This window comes from Psammomys obesus, unplaced genomic scaffold (genome assembly GCF_907164565.1).
Source record: "Psammomys obesus unplaced genomic scaffold, mPsaObe1.curated_primary_1811, whole genome shotgun sequence".
NCBI lineage: Eukaryota > Metazoa > Chordata > Mammalia > Rodentia > Muridae > Psammomys > Psammomys obesus.
The window spans coordinates 1,025,151-1,043,365 of record NW_026596134.1 but is presented as its reverse complement, the minus strand read 5'-3'; positions in this window follow the sequence as shown (position 1 = coordinate 1,043,365).

The window sequence follows — 18,215 nt, the reverse complement described above, 5'->3', positions numbered from 1 at the left end:
CCTCCAGTCCTTGTCCCTTTTGAGTTCCTGTCCTGACTTCCTTCAGTGGTGAACAGTGATGTAGAAGGGTAAACTGAAGAAACCCTCCCCTCCCCAACTTGCTTTTCAGTCGTGGTGTTTCATCACAGCAATAGAACCCTCACTGAGACCCTCCCCTTAGCGTGTGTGCACATCATACTTCCACCTCTCTGCACACAGGGCTGTCTTGTCCTTGGTAAGGGCCTCACTACTGGGTGGCGCCTCACTGTCACAGCGGAGAGAGCCTGCCACAGCACATGCACACCATTATCACGGGGCTGGAGACACTGGCCTCAGGTGTGAGTAATGAAAGGACAGCTGGTGCAGGCTGGCCCCCCCAGAGGCCATGGTGGTTCACACAACTCCAGCGGCAACTGGGTGTTAAGTTATCTGCAACTAAAAATAGATTGAGGGGGCCATGCTGTGTTCACAGCGTGCTCAGCAACATCTTTGGGTTATTTAGTTGGTGTGGGGAACAGTCCTTCCCAGCTGCAACAACCAAAACGACTGGTGTCACACGGCAAAGAACCCCCCTGCTACCAAGCAAGTCTTGTCTGTATGTTCACAGTCCTGGGCTGGTTTCAGTTAGTAGTTACAAATAATTACTAAATTTTGCAGAGCTGTATTTTATTTCTCTTGGGTGAGGGCCGTAGGGTATGATTGCTGGCTCATGAGGAAAGTGTGCATTTTACTTTTTACTGAAATGTCTTAGATGCGTTCTGAAGGGCAGTGCCGTTTTTGTTTCCACTTGTAGTTCCTGGGGTCTTCATTGCTCCGAACGCCTCACAGCAGTTGGTACAGGAAGCCTTGGCATGTTAGTCCCTGATAAAAATCCTGAGTGGCAGTGCGCCACTGTGATTTTAGTGAGTGCTCCCCTGGTGAGCACTGATGATGCACATTTTTTTATGTGTTTTCACCCCTGTCAAGTATCAAGTTTTCCCATATTTTTTGAACAGGAATTGGTTTATATGAGTTCTGTGAGTTTGAGTTTGTTAGATATGCTGGGTGCAAGTTGTGTGTGTGTGTGTCTGCTCATTTAGTCTAAATTAGATTCTCAGCACCCACATGGCAGCTCACAGCCACCTGTAACTCCAGTTCCTGATCTGGTACCCTCTTTTGTCTCCATGATGCCTGCACACAAAAATACATACAAACACAAATGCAAATAAATAAATATAAAAACAAAACAAAAAACTTTTGGACTGTTTCCCTAGTACCCACAAAATGACTTTCTGGGGGGTGTCCTCCATAGGTTGCTGGACTCGCATCTGCGTGCACGGAGTGTCTCATTGTTCCTTTGTCTCCTTGGCTTTCATTAGACACTCTGGCTTTCCTGACAGAGCTCACATACACAGCTGCTTACATTTTATACCCGACTACTTATTTGGGGTAAGGTACTGTTTTATTGTTTTTTGAATTTTAAATTCCAGTTGTTCAAGCCAGGAGTAGTGGTATACACCTTTAATCCCAGCACTCACAAGGCACAGACAGGCAGGTCTCTGTGTGCTGAAGGCCGGCATGGTCCACAAACAAGTTCCAGGTTAGCCAGGGCTACACAGTGAGATTTTGTCTAAAAGAGGAAGGAAGGGGGGGCTGGAGAGATGGCTCACAGGTTAAGAGCACTGGCTGTTCTTCCAAAGGTCCTGAGTTCAATTCCCAGCAACCACATGGTGGCTCAGGACCATCTGTAATGGAATCTGATTTCCTCTTCTGGCATGTATACATAATAAATAAATCTTAAAAAAAAAAAAAAAGAGGAAGGGCGGAAGGGAGGAAAGGAGATTATATTGCACATGAACAAAGACAGTTTTTACTTCTTTTTGTCCAGGATGTATAGCTTTTATTTCTTTTCCTTTAAAATTTTTCATTAACATGTTAAATTTACAAAGCAATGAGCTTTCTTTCTGACATTTTCTGTGTGTCTAAGGTCCACTGCTCATACTCACCCCCATCTGTCCTCCTAGCCTGTTCCACTGGCTCTTGTCCTCTCCCAAAATAGTTTCTCTTTCACTTTCATGTCCTTAAAAAGCTAGACTGTGTATATGAGAGAAACCGTAGCATTTGCCTTTTATTTGGGGGCAGATCTTTTCTGGTCAAGTCCATTTGGGTTCTCCTGTACTGGGATGTCCTTTTCTTTCCACAGATTTGGGCATTTCCTGCTGTAACTTTATTGAATGGCTTTCTATGCATTTGATCTGTATCTTGGTTCCTTCATTTCTGCCACAAATTCACAGGTTCTCGCTCTTAATGAGGTGGTGGATGTTTCGGCCCTGAAGGCTCCTCCTGGTGCTGTTTGAGCAGCAGTTCTCCAACCTTGCCTTGAGCACCACGGCTTCTTTCTACCCAGCCTGCTGCTGCTGCTGCCCATTGACTTCTCTCATGGCTTGTTGATGTTTCCATGTCTAAGATTTTCATGTCTTCAGACTCTCAGTTTCCTGCTGGCCTTGAACTGACTTACTTTGCTTTGTTCATCTGTCTATTTTCTTCCTCTTTGATCACTGATGATTTTTTTCTTTTGGTTTGTCAAGACAGGGTTTCTCTGAGTAGCTCTGGACATCCTGGACTCGTTTTGTAGACCAGGCTGGCCTCAAATTCACAAAGATCCTCCTGCCTCTGCCTCCTGGAGTGCTGGGATTACAGGCGTGTGCCACCACTCCCGGCTGATCACTGATGATTTTTAAAACCAGACTTGGTTTCTTTTTCTGGCCCTTTAACTATTTTTACATGTTGGCTCAGTTACTGAAGAGGTGTGAACTTGGAGAAATATTCCTTGTGTTTCTTTCTTACTTTGTGTGTCTGTTGGGGTGGATCTCCCTCAGTTTTAGATTAAAATCTTCTTAGCAACCAGCCTTATCTGAAGGCTTGGTCTACCATTTAAAGAGAAGAAGATCAGCGCCATTATAGTAACCACCAAACAGACCAGAAGAAAACACAATAATCCCAGCACTTGGGAGGCAGCGGAGAGGCAGATCTTTGAGTTCGAGGCCAGCTTAGTTTACAGAGCAAGTTTCAGGACAGCCAGGGATACACAGAGCAACCACCCCCCTATCTTAAAAAAACAACTGCTGAACTGCTGCATCACCAATGACTGCAGAAAATAAAATAGCAAAATCACTGTAGAATAAGGGAAGTTAAGAAATAATAACGAGAAAAATGATGATAATGAGAGAACGAGATGCAGAGGGAGGCACAAGAGATGGCTCAGCCGTTAGGAGAACTTCCTGCTCTCCAAAGGACCCAGGGGCATTGTCAGCACCCATGCTGGGTGACTCACAATCAGCACCCATGCTGGGTGACTCACAACCACCTGTGACTCCAGCCTCTGGCCTCTGAAGACACTCGAGTGCACGCGCGTGCGCGTGCGCGCACACACACACACACACACAGAATTAAAGGTGCAGACTGAGAAAGGAGGGTAAATTAAAAGAAAATAACGTGAAAAAGAGGAATAGAAAAGAACAAGAAAAGTCTAACAAGCTGGAGAAGGGGCTCAGTGAGTGGCTGAGCGTGCCCACGGCTTCCAGGTCCCTGCTCACCACCCATATCCTAAGGCTCACAGCCGCCTGTAGATCTAGCCCCAGGGTGCCTGACACTTCTCCGGTTATGTAGACACATGCACTCATGTATACATACCCACACATACAAGCTTTGCTTTAAAAATAAAACTAAACTTTAAAAATATGTAAATAATAGTGGCCAGATAGCCCGGCATGGTGGTATACCCCTATAATCCCAAAACTCTGGGAGGCAGAGGCAGGCAGATCCCTGTCAGTTCAAGGCCAGCCTGGTCCATAGAGTGAGTCCAGGACAGCCAGGGCTACACAGAGAAACCCTGTCTCAGAAAAACCAAGTTTTGACTGATTGACTGACTAACTGGCTAGCCCTGCTCCTGTTTTTTATTCTGATAGTTTCATAGTTTAAGCTTTTATAAGGTGTTGATCTATTTTGTACTAACATTTGTCTAGAGGTGAGGCAAATGCCCCAACTTCAGCTAGTCTAAGAAAAGCAGAAGACACAGATATTTAAAACCAGAAATCCAAGGGCAGACAGTGGTCAGCCCTGAAGTTAAAGAAGTGTAGAAAGGACACTGAGAGAACACAACGAACTCCAGTGCACCAGCAAATCAGGGGATCCAGATGAAAAGGCAGGAAGGCTGTGTCAGGAGGCTGGTCACCTGACAGCATTGAGGATGCAGGAAGGGAGGGGACTGGAGCCAAGATGGAACCCCTAAGGGCATGCTTTTAGTGACCTGCTTCCTCCAATGAAGCCTGACCTTCAGAAGTTTCCACTGCCTCCCAATACTGTCCACTGTCTACCCACAGGGAGCTTAGTAACCCATGTTACTAAACCATGGTGTCAGAGCTCTTGGGACCCACGAGCAGCACGTGACCTTACCACATGGCCCCTTGGGAAGTATTTCAGACTGGAACTGTAACAGGATTATACGGCTCAGTTTCAGAAGATGCTTGTTCGGTAAGAACTCATCCCTTGATGTGACGCTGATTGATACACCTTAAATTCACAAACACGATGCCAAAATGACAGGGAAGAAGTTTTGCAGTCAAGGTACCTTGTAGCTGAGGTTTCCCAGGGCCATGTCTTGCTCATTGTCTCCCCCGGGCCTCAGTTCTGTCTGCAGTTGCTCATCAGGTCAGCAAAGGGCTTGTGCGGCTGCAATGCAGTGAGGTCAGTGGTGGAGCGGGGCTGTCCTGACGCCTCCTCCTGGCCCCTCCCGGCCCTTCACAGCCTCGTCCCATCCCTCCTGCTGCTTCTGTCGTCCATGCTCTGTCCCTTCTGCTTGGACTTGTCCTCCTTTTGAACTCTCCTCTTTCATCCAAGCTCCCAGCATTATTACTTCTGCCAAACTACCCTTGGCCTCTGGATAGACTGACGCACCCTCTTGAGCTCCAGGACCCATAACCTGCTCAAATTAAGCAACACAATGACTCACACCTGTTTTTATTGCTGAGAGGAGCTCTGTTAAATGTTGTGGCCCTCGGCAGTCGGCAGTCGGCAGTCGGGCCCTGAGACAGGATGGCCATGTTGGGCTGGGGACAGTGCGCTTACTCCCAATCCAGATGTGGTTTGGATAGAGTGTGTAGCCGAGGAAGGAATTACCAGCATGTGTGGGCATCTGTCAGGGCAGAGGAGGAGGCAGGTCCAGGAATGGTTGGGTGGAGCCCTCCACAAGTGGAGCAGGAAAACAGTACGACTGCCACGGAGACAAGGCAGTCCTCTTCCTCAGCAGCAGCAGCCTGGGGCTGGTTGCTATGGAGATGTCGAAGTGCTGTGTTCAGACATGAGAGCAGCCTGTTAGTGTAAAAATCGGATTGACAGCAGCTCACAGTGAGTAGCAGGTGCAAATGTAGGTAACCTCAGATGCAAATACTTTTAGGAAAAACCAGCACCAACAAAAAACCCCAGCTTTGTGCAGAATGGAATACTCAGGGTATCAGGCCTGTAAGTCAGAAGTGAGAGCCGTCAGGCTGGGGAAGCTCACAGTTCAGCCAGGAGACAAGATCCCCAGCACACATCCACCGTCTGTGCACCGTCATGGAGGCACTCAGCACACAGAGCCTTCAACCCGGCCTTGGCCTGGGCTCTGACTCAGGGGGTATGGGGAGCTTCGGAGGAAGGTCAGGTGGGAAAAGCAGGTGGTACTGAAGGCATTCTGAAAATGTGTGTGGACACTCTCAGCTTGCCACGTGCTGGGCCAAACAGGGTGTCTGGGCTGTGGGCCAAAAGGGACGGAAGGCTGGGGGGCACGTGGCACACGCTGACACTCACGCTCCTTCTGGGAATGTGGGGTCCTGGACGTTCCAACCCCAGAGCACTGCTTCTCGTCTGCGTGAGGGATGCATGGTGTACAGGCAGTCCTAAAAGTAGTGCACGCCCCACGCCTGGTATAACCCCAGCTACTTGGGAGTTCTAGGTCAGCTCGGCCTACAATATTTTTTACTGACATTTGTGAGAGATTTGCATGAGGTGGTGGCACTTGGCAACAAAGAGACACTTTAATGAGAGGATCACGGAAACCACGTTTTCATCATAGTCTGTTAAAATGACACACAGACTTACTAAAAATGTAGCCTCCCTCTCTCAACTGTTTGGATGTTAAATGCAAACAAGAGGCTCCTAGACCATGCTTGGACCAGAGAGGACATCATGGAGTATAATTACGCCACCAAGTGCTCCTTAAAACTTAAAGAAAACATTGCCAAGGGGAGATGTACCGAAGAGCCTGGATCTAGCAGTGGCTGGGGAGAAGAGCCTCTGGAGCCAGGTCCACAGGGAGCGGACACGCCCCTCACCGGCCTGATTAAAACACAAGATGCCCAGGTTATGCTAACGCCCACAGCCCCAGGGCCAGCAAATCAGTGCTGTCTGAACCGCCCATCAGTGAGTAGTGCCAACAGTAAGCATGGCCTGCCAGGAAGCTCATCAGAGCGCCCACTGGGACCTGGCCAAGCGGGCAGAAGCTGCTTCACTGTACCCCGCCTCCAGAGCCCTAGCTCTGCACAGCCTACCGAGGTTGTCCAATAGCAAAAGCATTCCTATGTATATGGAGAGAACACTTTTTTTTTTTTTTTTTGAGGCAGGGTTTCTCTGTGTTAGCCTTGCCTGTCCTGGAACTTACAGGCCAGGCTGGTCTCGAACTCACAGATTTCTGCCTGCCTCTGCCTCTGCTGGAATAAAAGGTGTGTGCCACTACTGCCTGGCTGAGAGAACACGTCTTACTGAAAGCAATGAATAAATCTGCACAGGAAACTCGAACCATCAGGTCTCCTGACTAGTGTGCGAATGCAATGCAGTCCTAACCTATTTAGAATCCCAATGGGTTGGTGTTGTGTTGTTGTTATTGTTGTTTTGTTTTCAGAATTGGGTAAAATTATCTTCCAGTCTGTACGGACGTGAGCAGCCTGCAGCAGTTGGAGAATGGTGGGAGTCTCCTGAAATCCAGATGTGCCCTCAGGCCTTGCCTGACCAGTGTCTGTCTACAGCATGGCTTTGCAGGCTTTGCTAGCTTTGGTCTGTGTTACAAGCAGCCAGACATACCTCCTACTTGAGAAGGTGTGTACTGAGAACAAAGAAGAAGACGTGTGTCCTGTGTACTGGTGGTAAAGTGGCGTTAGTCAAGATCAGACTAACAGGAAGGGAGACCCGGACAAGCTCAGCGGGAACCCTGGTTTCCAGGCCGTTTATTCAGATAAGCTAAAACCCAAAGTCAGTGTTGACTCAGACCAGCCGAGCTCAGAGAGCTGGGCCGGGAGGCACCTGTGAGTAATCTCAGATCTCAGGAGGCTGCAGCAGGAGATTTGAAGCCGGCTTTCAGGATACAGCAAAGGCAGTTGATTCAGAGGGAGAAGGTGTGAGTGTTTAGTTAAAAAAACAAACAAACAACAACAACAGCAAAACAGAACTTGGTCGGGGGTGTTGCTCACTTGGGAGAGTGCTTGCCTAGCATCAACCCCCCCCCCCCCCCCCCCCCCCCCCCCCCCCCGCCCAGGCAGATAGCCCAGCAAGTGCACACACCTTTGATACCAGCCCTGGGGAGGCAGAGGCAGGTGGATCTCTGAGTTTGAGGCTAGCCTGGTTTCCAGAGCCAGTTTCAGGACAGCAAGGGCTACACAGAGAAACCCTGTCTTGAAGGAAAAAAAAAAAAAAAGAAGAAAGAAAAAGAAAAGAGAAAACCCACTGGTTCCCGCAGCACAAAAGCAGAAGCTGGTGATACACACCTCTGATCACAATGGGAGGCAGAGGCAGGAGGCTCAGGGAAGTTCAAGGTCAGCCCCAGGCACTAGTAAGCTTGAAGGCAAAGTAAACAAGCCTCCATGAGACCAAGCTGAAATCATAACCCAGTTACGCACCGCAAGGGCTTTTCCACAAACCTGTGAGGACATGAAGTATGAAGACGGAGACAGAAGCTGATGAGAGAAAGACTATGAGGACAAAGGGTCTGGAAAAGAGTTGGTTCTTTGGAAATACAGACCTGATCATGAGGCCATTAGCTGAAGTAATGGCAATATGAACAGGGGCATTAAAAGATGTCCATGAAGTTCAGAGGAGTTTTAAGGAATTTTTTTTAATGTGTATTTTTTAAACTTGGAAATCTGAAGGAACCATTGAAGCCTTAGGTATGCTTGGCTGACTTACCAAAATGTGATGACGAATGTAAACAACCTCAGCAGATCTAAATGAGCAGGGTTGATGCAGTAATGATAATAAAATCTCCTGACACAGGAGAGGCCAGGACCAGACAGATCCACCTACCAAATCCTATCAGGCTCCCGAAGAATTATCAACCAAAGCCCACAGACTAGTGACTGGACAGACTAGCCCAGTAGGTAGAAAAGCCAACCCACTCTACAAAGCCAGTGCCATCTTGATCCTTAAACCAGACAAAGGCACAACAAAAAAGGGAAACCATAGACCAATTTCCTTGATAAACAAATTCCCAATAAGTGCTGGAGAGATGGCTCAGAGGTTAAGAGCACAGGCCGCTCTTCCAGAGGCCCTGGGTTCAATTCCCAGCACCCACATGGCAGCTCACCACGCTCTGTAACTTCAGTTTTTAGGACTCTGCTGCCCTCTTCTGGCCTTTTCCAGCACAAGCGGACAGGAGGTGCTCAGACACACCTGCAGGTAATAACCCATTACAAAGAAAACTTTATAAAAATATGGAAAAATAATCTGGAGCAAAATTTAATACCATATTAAAAATACACCGCTATCAATTTGTTTTCATTCTGGGGATGCAAGGATTGTTCAAAAGACACAATAAATGTAATTGTTCAAAAGACACAATAAATGTAATAAATCAATAAATGTAATTCAACGCACGAATGAGCTGGGATCAGAACTGGTCACATGATCGTTTCAAAAACTTGCAGAAGAGAACTTGAACAAAGCTCACACCCTTCACAGTGAGGACCCTGAGGTGACTAGAAATAAAAGGACAACGCTTCAACCCAATAAAGCTGTATACAGCAAACCTGTCATTATCATTGTACTAAGTGGGGACTGAAAAAAATAAGGCCCTAGCATAATGCTGGCAACACTACTTTGCAAGACTGGAGCAGTGAAGGGTCAGAGGCAAGGCAGGACAGATGCCCAACAACAGGATATCTGCGGTTGGGCGCCTGAAACACCCTGAGCACCCAAGATAAGAACCAGTTACGTGACCTGACCCCGCTCACATCCGTCTTCTGCCTGAGATAAGAACCAGTTACGTGACCTGACCCCACTCACATTTGTCTTCTGTCTCCCACCTTCTTTGTTCCAGGCTGCGTGACTCAGTTCACATCCACCTTCCCGCCTTCCCTGTTTCGAATACGTGACCTAACTATGGCTTTGCTCAAACCACCCAATCAAATCTCTGTAACTATGCTTCTCGCTCCCGAGCCCTATAAAAACCCGTCACCCCAACCGAGAGGCGCGCAAGTCCTCCGAGTGACTCTGCTGCCCCGGGTACCCGTGTATCAAAATAAAAGCCTCTTGCTGTTTGCATCCGAACGCATGGACTCGTTCCTTGGGCAGGGGTCTCTCAGACGGAAGATACCCTCCGGGGGTCTTTCAGGGACGATGAAAACAGTTCCTAAAGTCAAGAATGAATCAACAGTGCTCCCCGCTGTAATTCAACATGAGATTTAACTCACAACCAGAAAAATAAAGCAAGAGAAAGAAACCAGGGGCCACAGATAGTAGAGTGAGTCGAGTTGTGCCTCTGTGTGGATGGTATGATTCTGTGCTTCAAAGACCTTACAGATGCCAAGAACATCCACAGTGCCAAAGCAATCTACACACTCAGTGCAACCCTGTATGCTCCACAGGAACAAAGCAAAGACCCTGAGTGACCAAAGCAGTCTGGACAGAAGAGCAAGCCTAGACGGGTCACCACGCCTCTTCTCAAATTATATCACAGACCACCCGAATGCTAGCGGAAAAGCCGGACGGCTGAGAGATAGAATGGAGGGCAGGAAGCCAACCCGGCTACAGCCACCTGTGTGCAACAGAGGTGCCGAATCTGCCTTTGAGCAGAGACAGCCTCCTCAACTAACGGTGCTGAGGAAACTGAGCATCCGCAGTGCGAGAATGAAACTAGTCCCCTCTCTCACTCTCTACGAAAATCAATTCAAAAGGGATCAACAGCCTTTATATAAGGCTGAAATTCTGTTGGGAGAGAAAACATTAAAAGATGGACTCATAGGCAAAGTCTTCTGATAGGGACTGAAGTATGTCAGGAAATAATAGCACTGATTGAAAGTTAGGATTGTGCAAAAATTAAAATTCTTCTGCACAGCAAAGGAAACAAGAAAAAGTTGCTGGGTGGGGAGAAACCTTTGTCAGCTAAAAATCTGACAGTCCTATCTAAGCCACATAGAGAACTGAAACCACAAACACCAAAAGAGGAAGTCAGTTGGCTAATGGGCAAATGAACAGACAGTTGTCAAAGAACAAGCCATCAATACATAAACAACATGAACAGCCTGTGCCCCAGGGAAGTGCAACTGGCCTGGACTCACGGAGGTCACCTGCCTCTGTCTCCCAGATGCTGGGATTAAAGGCAGCACCACCACTGCCCAGCTGTGGTCCTTCTAAATTGAGGCCTTGTGGGCCTCCTCCCTCTTCCAAGTTTGCAATCTGTTTTTGTTGTCCTTGTTTAGGGAGAAGTGCGATTGGTTATCCATTACCACACCGTCAGCCCTGAAAACCCAAAACTGAGCAGACCGTGTGTACAGTTAGGAATACATGCTTACAAACATACATACATTTCTGTAGCAACATTTTTTTTTTTAAAGAGGCTAAAGATTTGAAAGACAGGAAGGTACATGGGAGGGATTGAAGGGAAGAAAGAGGCAAATGATATAATCTCAATATAGTGTGTGTGTGTGTGTGTGTGTGTGTGTGTGTATGAAATGACATGGAGATTCCAGGCCAGGCACAGTAGCTCACGCTTATAATCCCTGCACTCTCGGGGCAAAGGCAGATGGCTTTCTGTGCATTCAAGGCCAGCCTGGTCTACACAGAGAGACTTTATCTCAGAAACAAAAACAAACTAACAAACAAAAAACCTATCTTGAGATCTCATCTTGCCCCAGGAATTCAAGTTAGCATACTGTAGAGATCCCTGCATGAGCTTTGTTGCAACAGCGGCCATGACACTAAACCAGCCTAGATGCCTACAAACTGGTAAGGAATGTTCCGTGTACACACTCAGTAGGGCTTTCCTCAACAGTAACGAATCAAACTCCCCTTTTTTTCTTTTCCCAGGAAAAAATTGATAGCCTGGGAGGTAACTCTGCTCAGAAAAACAAGCAGACTCAGAAAGGCAAATGCCGAGTATCTTTTCCAAGAGGCAGAATCTGGAATTTTAAGCACATGGACATGCATGGGAGACATAAAGGCAGAGCGTGCACTGCCTGTTTGTGGGGAGGAAGAGGTCTCTCCGGGGTCAGAGCAGGGACAACGACAGAGCAGCTGGGGATGAGTGGGAGCAAAGAGCACATGCTCACACGTGAGGACATCTTGTGGAGCTGCTGTCTTCCGGGCCGAGGGCTGTGAGGAGCACGCGCTGGCATCAAAGTTGATGCGAACAAGGCTGTGTTAGGCGTCTTCTCTCTCCACAGGGTGGGCTACGGAAGCCAGGCAGGACCTGTGCCCAACCGGAGTCTCGCTGCAGAGAGTCACACATCACTGGGAGGAAGGTGCCAGAGGCTGTGCCTGTCTTTAGGTGTGCTATTTGTTATTTGGAATCCTGAGAGCAAATGCCATGTTACCCTCAGAACGGTGTAGCATTAAAAGGCCTCTGGGGAGTCTGAAATTACACTGTGCTCTTGAAGACCTGCAATTAGGAAGAGGTGTGCCATCGTGCACTCTATGTTCTCCTCTGAAATAATAGTCTCCCATGAGCCAGTTTCAAGAAACGAGTCTAGGGACCACCTCCCTAGTACATCACGGTGGCCAGTTGAGCCTGCACTGCCACCTAGTGGACGCTTCCCACCACTGCGCGCATCCAGCATCTCAGACACCAGCTGTCAGCGACGTCCCTTGAGTGCAGGGGTCAACGGCAACTCATGGAAGCAGAATATTGTTTGTTTGTTTTATGTGTATTTGATTTATGGATAGTTTGCCTGCATGTATATCTGCGCTTCAGTGAATGTTTGGTGCCCCCAAGGGCCAGAAGAGGGCTTTGAGTCTCTGGACACGGGCTTTCAGACAGTTGTGAGGTACTAGGAATGGAACTTGGGTCCCCTGGAAGAGCAGGGGACCCTCCCTCCCTTCTTTCCTTCCTTTCACAATTACTATACCAGAGACCCCCTCCCACCGCACTGCAGCTATCCACGGTGCACAGCACACTCAGGGAGCCTTTGAGTCCGCTCTGTGAGCTGGGTCGGTGCCGGCTGAGCTCGCTCCGCATGGCAACAGAGTGCTCCCTGGGTGCTCCAGTGCCTCAGACCTGTGTGGCCCAGGCCTGTGCTGAGATGAGTTAATAGACATGTAGGAGTCCGCACGAGGCAGCTCCTGCCGCTGCACCACAGGGCCAAACTGCTTCCCCTCAGGGTTTTTAGGTTTATCATGTTATTGTGCAAGCCAGTGTTTGTTTTTCTGTAGCCCGTTGCATAAGCGTGTCTCCATCCAGCTCCTCCAGATGGGCGCTTGGATTCCTCCTACTTTCTGTTTATCACAAACACAACTGCTAAGAGCAAGTCTCTGTGGACACACTTGCATTTCTCCTGGACAGTTGTGGGGTCACTGGGTCATGGAGCAGAGGTAGTTTAAGGTCATCAAAAGCCACCACCTCCCTGGGTGTTGTGGCACTCTGCCAGCTCAGGGCCAGTCTTCTGCTGCCCACACCCTGACAGAGCTGGAGCCCACCATTCTCTCCCAGCATTCCAGCAGAGGGACCCGCAGGAGGGTGGCTGTGCTCACAGTTCGTGTGTGTGTGTGTGTGTGTGTGTGTGTGTGTGTGCCCTTGTCTGTACATGTGTATATGGAGGTTGTCACTGGGCATCTTCCTCTGCTGTGTTGAGACAGTGAACATGAAGCTCACCGTTGTGGCTAGACTTGTCCAGCGAGGCCCCAGGCCCCATCTTTCCCTAAGGGAGGTGACAGGCCCTGTTGCCACGCCTGGCTTTTACACAGGTGCTGAGATCTGTCCTCAGGCTTGTGCATCAAACATTCTCTTCCCTCCCCCCCAGCTGTCTCTTCAGCCCCAGGACCTTTATCTGAAACCCTGAACCCATTTAACACCCCTCACCCTCCGTCTCCCAGCCTGGCAATCGACTCTCCCTCTTCTGTCTAGTGTTTCACTCTGCTGGCACATGAACCCATTTGTGCCGCTGTGACAGAACACCCGAGAGTGGACAGTTTATAAAAAAGAAAAACTGACGTCCCTGAGACTGGAAAGCTCCGAGACCTGGTACCCTGGGAGGGCCAGGTCTCTGCACCCACGACGGAGCCTTGAATACAGTATCTCTGTGCGGCAACAGAGCACAGGGAGCAAACTCCCTCGGCGAAGTCCTGTGTGGCGGCATTAATCCATGCCTCACTCTTCACTGCGCCTTCGGTCTCCAGCGCACTTGGGTGTCTCTGGAGCCGGGCCTCGTGTTTCTCTGTGACTGGCTTGTTTCTCTGAACTCTGTCCTAGGAGTTCCAACCGTGGCAGGCTCTCCCTCTTTCTCATGTCCAGGGCACACAGGGGGCGTTTCTCCCTCCAGCCCTGGCAGTGGCCATGCCCTGGCTCCAGCTGTGGACCAGCCCTCTACCTGGCGGCTGCCAGCCGTTCAGGATGTCCTGGTTCCCCACACTTTGTTTCCTTTTCTTTGTTTTTTGGTCTCTCTGTTTTTATTGTTTTATAGTCCTGCCCTGGGGTGCGGTTGGGTGTGAGGCATCGTCTGCTGGGGTGCACAGTGCACAGATGGGCTCAATTCTCTTCTCCCATGACTGCGTGGGTTCCAGTGCTGGAACTTGGGTCCTGGCGTTTCAGTAATGGTCAGTGCTGCTGAGCCTTGCTCTGCGCGCTTGGGGACCATGTGTGTCACACTTGGAGATATCTGGCGTTAAGTCCAGCTATCTGACATTTGGTGCTGAGTTAGAGTCTGTGTGTCTGGATGGCCATGCCTGGACGGTCACGCCTTAGCAGACAGAGCCTCTGCACACTTTTCCTAGGTAAGCCACCTTTCTCCTCTGGCTGCTTTTTGTTGATGCTTTCGGTGTCACACCCAGACTGGACATAAACTCTAAGTCCCTTGTCATGTTGTGTTCTTCTGTGTTCTCCTAAGGGCCTCTTCAGCGTAAATCCTGTGTCCAGATCTTTAGTGCACTCTCAATTAAGTTTTATATATGGCTAACTATTTTATAGACTTGTGTGTGTGTGTCTGTGTGTGTCTGTGTGTGTGTGTCTGTGTGTGTGTGTGTCTATGTGTGTGTGTGTGTGTGTCTGTGTCTGTGTGTATGTGTGTGTGTGTGTGTGTGTGTGTGTGTGTGCCGTATGCATGGCACCAGATGTACCCAGTGCTCATGGATTCCTTGGCGCTGGAGCTAGAGATGGCTGTGAGACCCCTGACATGGGTGCTGGGAACTGACCCCGGCCCTCCCTGAGCAGCCAGTGCTCTTGACCACGGGAGCTTCTCTCCAGCCCCAGCCCTCCCCCTTCCTTTCTTTTGGCCTAATTATTTTTAATATGTTTTTGTTGTTGTTTGTTTTTAAAATTTGGAGTAGGCTCTCTCTATGTAGCCCAAGCTGGCCTCCACCTCAGTGTGCAGCCCAGGCCTTGTGGTGTTTTTACAGAGGAGAAGCCTGGTATTTTTGATGGTTTGCTTTGTGGAGCCTGAATTTTTGTAGCTGGTGCCTGGTGCCGACTCACTAGGACAACCCGCTGCAAACAAGCCCTTCTTTTTTTTCTTCTGGAAACTTCGTAACTTCCGCATTTTCTCTTTGGTTTGTAAGTCCTCCCTAGCGTTTGTGTGGGGCTGAAGCTTTTTTTTTTTTCCCCATGAGAATGTCTTTTGTAGACTGCTGCTGGGGAGTTCTCTGCCTTGCTGAGTGGTGTGTGGGTGCTGGAACGCCCCCATTGCCCCTAGAATTGTTGGGTTCTGCTGCTGCTGTGGGTCTGGGATCTGTGGGGCTGCTGCAGGCTGCGGCTGCTGCAACGCTGGGATTCACAGATGCAGAGATTTGGGAGGGATGCTGGGTCGCTCAACAGGAGCTCCAGCTGCTGTGTTCGCTGGGACTGCTGAAGGCTCCCAGGGGGCACTGGCCTTCAGGGAACGCTGGAGCCCACGGCTGACCCCCTGAACCAATGGCTGCATAGCACCAGCATGCAGCATCTCAGAGTACCCGTGCCACAGGGGGCGGGCTTCATTGAGTCAGTGGGCCCAGCCCACCCACTCCCCTCTCCTGCTGAGTGGGCCATCCCCGTGTGAGAGCACTTCCTTCTACAGACCTGTGCCTCCCTCACACTGCCAAAGTGTGGGCTGAGCCACCTTATGGGCTGCAGAGCTGGGAACCTGCTGTCCTTTGCCATTTCTCCTCCCTGTCAGACCTTCAGTTGAGGGTGTTCAGGTGTCCCTGGGCCCCGAGGCTTCCTGCCTTCTCTTCCCCATGCCTCTTCTCCTGTACTTGTAGCCCTGCCCATGCCCTGTCAGCCTGTGTTGTATTCATGCTTCCTCATCATCTGTGTGCCTCTGCTCCTCCCCCGCCCAGTAAGACAGCACTTGTCTGCTTCAGCATCAATTCAAGGCTCCATGGAGCAGATTCCCATAGGATCCACACAGACCTGGCTCCAGGCAGTCACCACAGAGGGTGCCACGATGGAAGGCTGGAGACACAGCACAGCTTGGAGGACCTTACCTCTGCTTGGTGGAGGCTTTCAGGGCTTCCTGTGGACAGTGGCCTGCCCTGTGCAGGAGGCCCCCTGTGCTTCTCCCTGCTCACCTGCTGCCCCTGGGGTAGGGGTCCCCACGCAAGGCACTGTGGAAGTTTCCGGACAGCAATAGCTCTGGAAGTGGACTGCTGATTACTGTTCCTGTGGAAGCAGCCTGAGAACAAAGAGCTGCTGGCTGGAGAGTGTGGGGCAGTGGCAGCCAGCCTGTAGCGCCTCTGGGCCTGCAGCGCCTCCTGCACAGAATGCTTTTTTAAAAGGTGAAGCAGCAGCAGAGACCTGATTCTGAACCTGGAGCAGCTTTTCGTGGACTCTGCTGCTGTTGATGAGAGCTTCGAGTAAAGCACTTCCCAGAGCTACAGATTTGCTCTGCGGTGGATGGCTCCTGGTTGGCTTCCCAAGGAGATGCTTTGAGCTACAGTGCTTGTCAGAGTTGTTGGGGGCTGGAGGGGTAGCTGCTCTCCCAGATGACCCGGGTTCAATTCTCAGCACCCACATGGCACTCACAACTGTCTGTAACTCCAGTTCCAGGGACTCTGACTGACACCCTCACATAGACATACATGCAGGCAAAACACCAAGGCACATAAATTAAAAAAATAATAATTAAAAAATACTCCTCAGAATTGTATCAGCCCTCAACTAGTATCCTGAAGCCACCAGGAGCTCAAACCTGTTTCATTTTCGTTTAATCTATTTCATCCATTACGGTTTATTCCAACTGACCAGCGTCTCCCATTTGTAATCCTTATCTGCCCATTGCGTTCTTATTGGAGGGTGGGACAAGGACTCAGTTGGGGGCAGGTCTCCTGCAATTCTTTCACTGCCGGAAGGCCAGCTGTGCTCCTTGGACCTGGCTTGCCCTTCAGAGTAGGTATGGCCATCTAACAAAGCTGCCTTCTGTTCAAAGCAGGGGCGCTAGCTTTTCCCTGCGGTCCATCATTTGCTGTCCCCTAGGCTCAAATAGTGGCTCTTCATCTTGGTTTGTGTCAGTGGCCTCTGGAGGGTGTGCCATGGTGCTGGTTGTTGGGTCCCCCAGGAGTCTCCAAGCCAAGAGGCCCAGAGTGGGTTCTGGCTCCTGCTATTTTCACAAGCACTGGGTAGTGCTGCTAGCTTGAGGGCTGCAGTTCGAGGACTGCGCTCTGCAGAAGTAAGGGCAAAACCAAAGCGGGCGGGACAGAGCAGAGTGAGGTGGGCAGGGCCGAGAGCTGAGTCTGCAATGCAAGTGTTCAGAGGTGGGCATTTGAGAGGCGACTGGGTCCTGAGGACACTGATCTGTAGAATCAATGACTCCATTTGTGAGTTCACAGCTAGATGGGTTCGGGAGAAGGGGTGGGGTACAGGTGTGGCTCTGTGGTAGAGAGCGTAGTTAGTGTGTACATAGCATGTTTCCTAGTACTACAGAAGACAAAAATAAAACACACACACTTCTGCTGTGCCCCAGTGCCCCCGGGCCTCTCCCCTCCTGGGCTGGCAGGATTAGAGCAACTTGCACCCATAATGTTCCTTGTTGTGGTGTTTGGCCTTATCACAGGCCTAGAAGTAACAGCTCGTTGAGCACTGACTCAGCCCTTGGAAACCGTGAGCCCAGACAAACACCTCCTCCTTAAGGTGACTTCCTTGAGTGTTTTTCACAGTGACAGAGAATTAACTAACACAGGGTCATTAACTGCCCAAGTTTGCTCAACCCTCTTCCCAAATGGCTCTAGCTTGTGTCAAGGTGACAAAACCAGCCAATGTTTTTCTAGCCTTAGCCATCGGTACCTGCTCCCACTGCCTGGTACCTTTGTTCTCTGCTGTGTTCTGCCCTGACTCTTCATGGAGACCTTGGCCACTCGTGGAAACATTACCATCTTCCTTGCATACTCTTATTTACAGCTGCCACTGCCCCCACTGTAGCATTTTATCCATTGCTGTCTTGTCACTTGAAGGCAAACTCAAGAAGGACAAGAGTTGTGTGTCCAGAACAGGAACTTAAAGACGTGTGACCAAGCCAGAGAATGCCTCATCAGCAAATGGACACAGAGAAACGAGAGCAGAACAGCTGTGTCAGCTGTGACCGTTGAGTCACCCTGGAGCCTGTGTGGCCCTAACTTCTGAGCTGGGAGATCAGCAGTGACAGCCTGTTCCAAGCCAGACATGGATCTTGAACTCTCAACCTCTGGACCTCTGAGCTCCCAGCAAGTGGTCATAGGCAGGAGAACACAGCCCAAGGTCTGAGATAGCCTCACCTTTGCCTAAGGCGGTCTGGAGGGGACATTCCTGGGGGTGGTGCTCACTTCCCTCTGACAGGTTGGGTCTGCTCCAAGTTCAG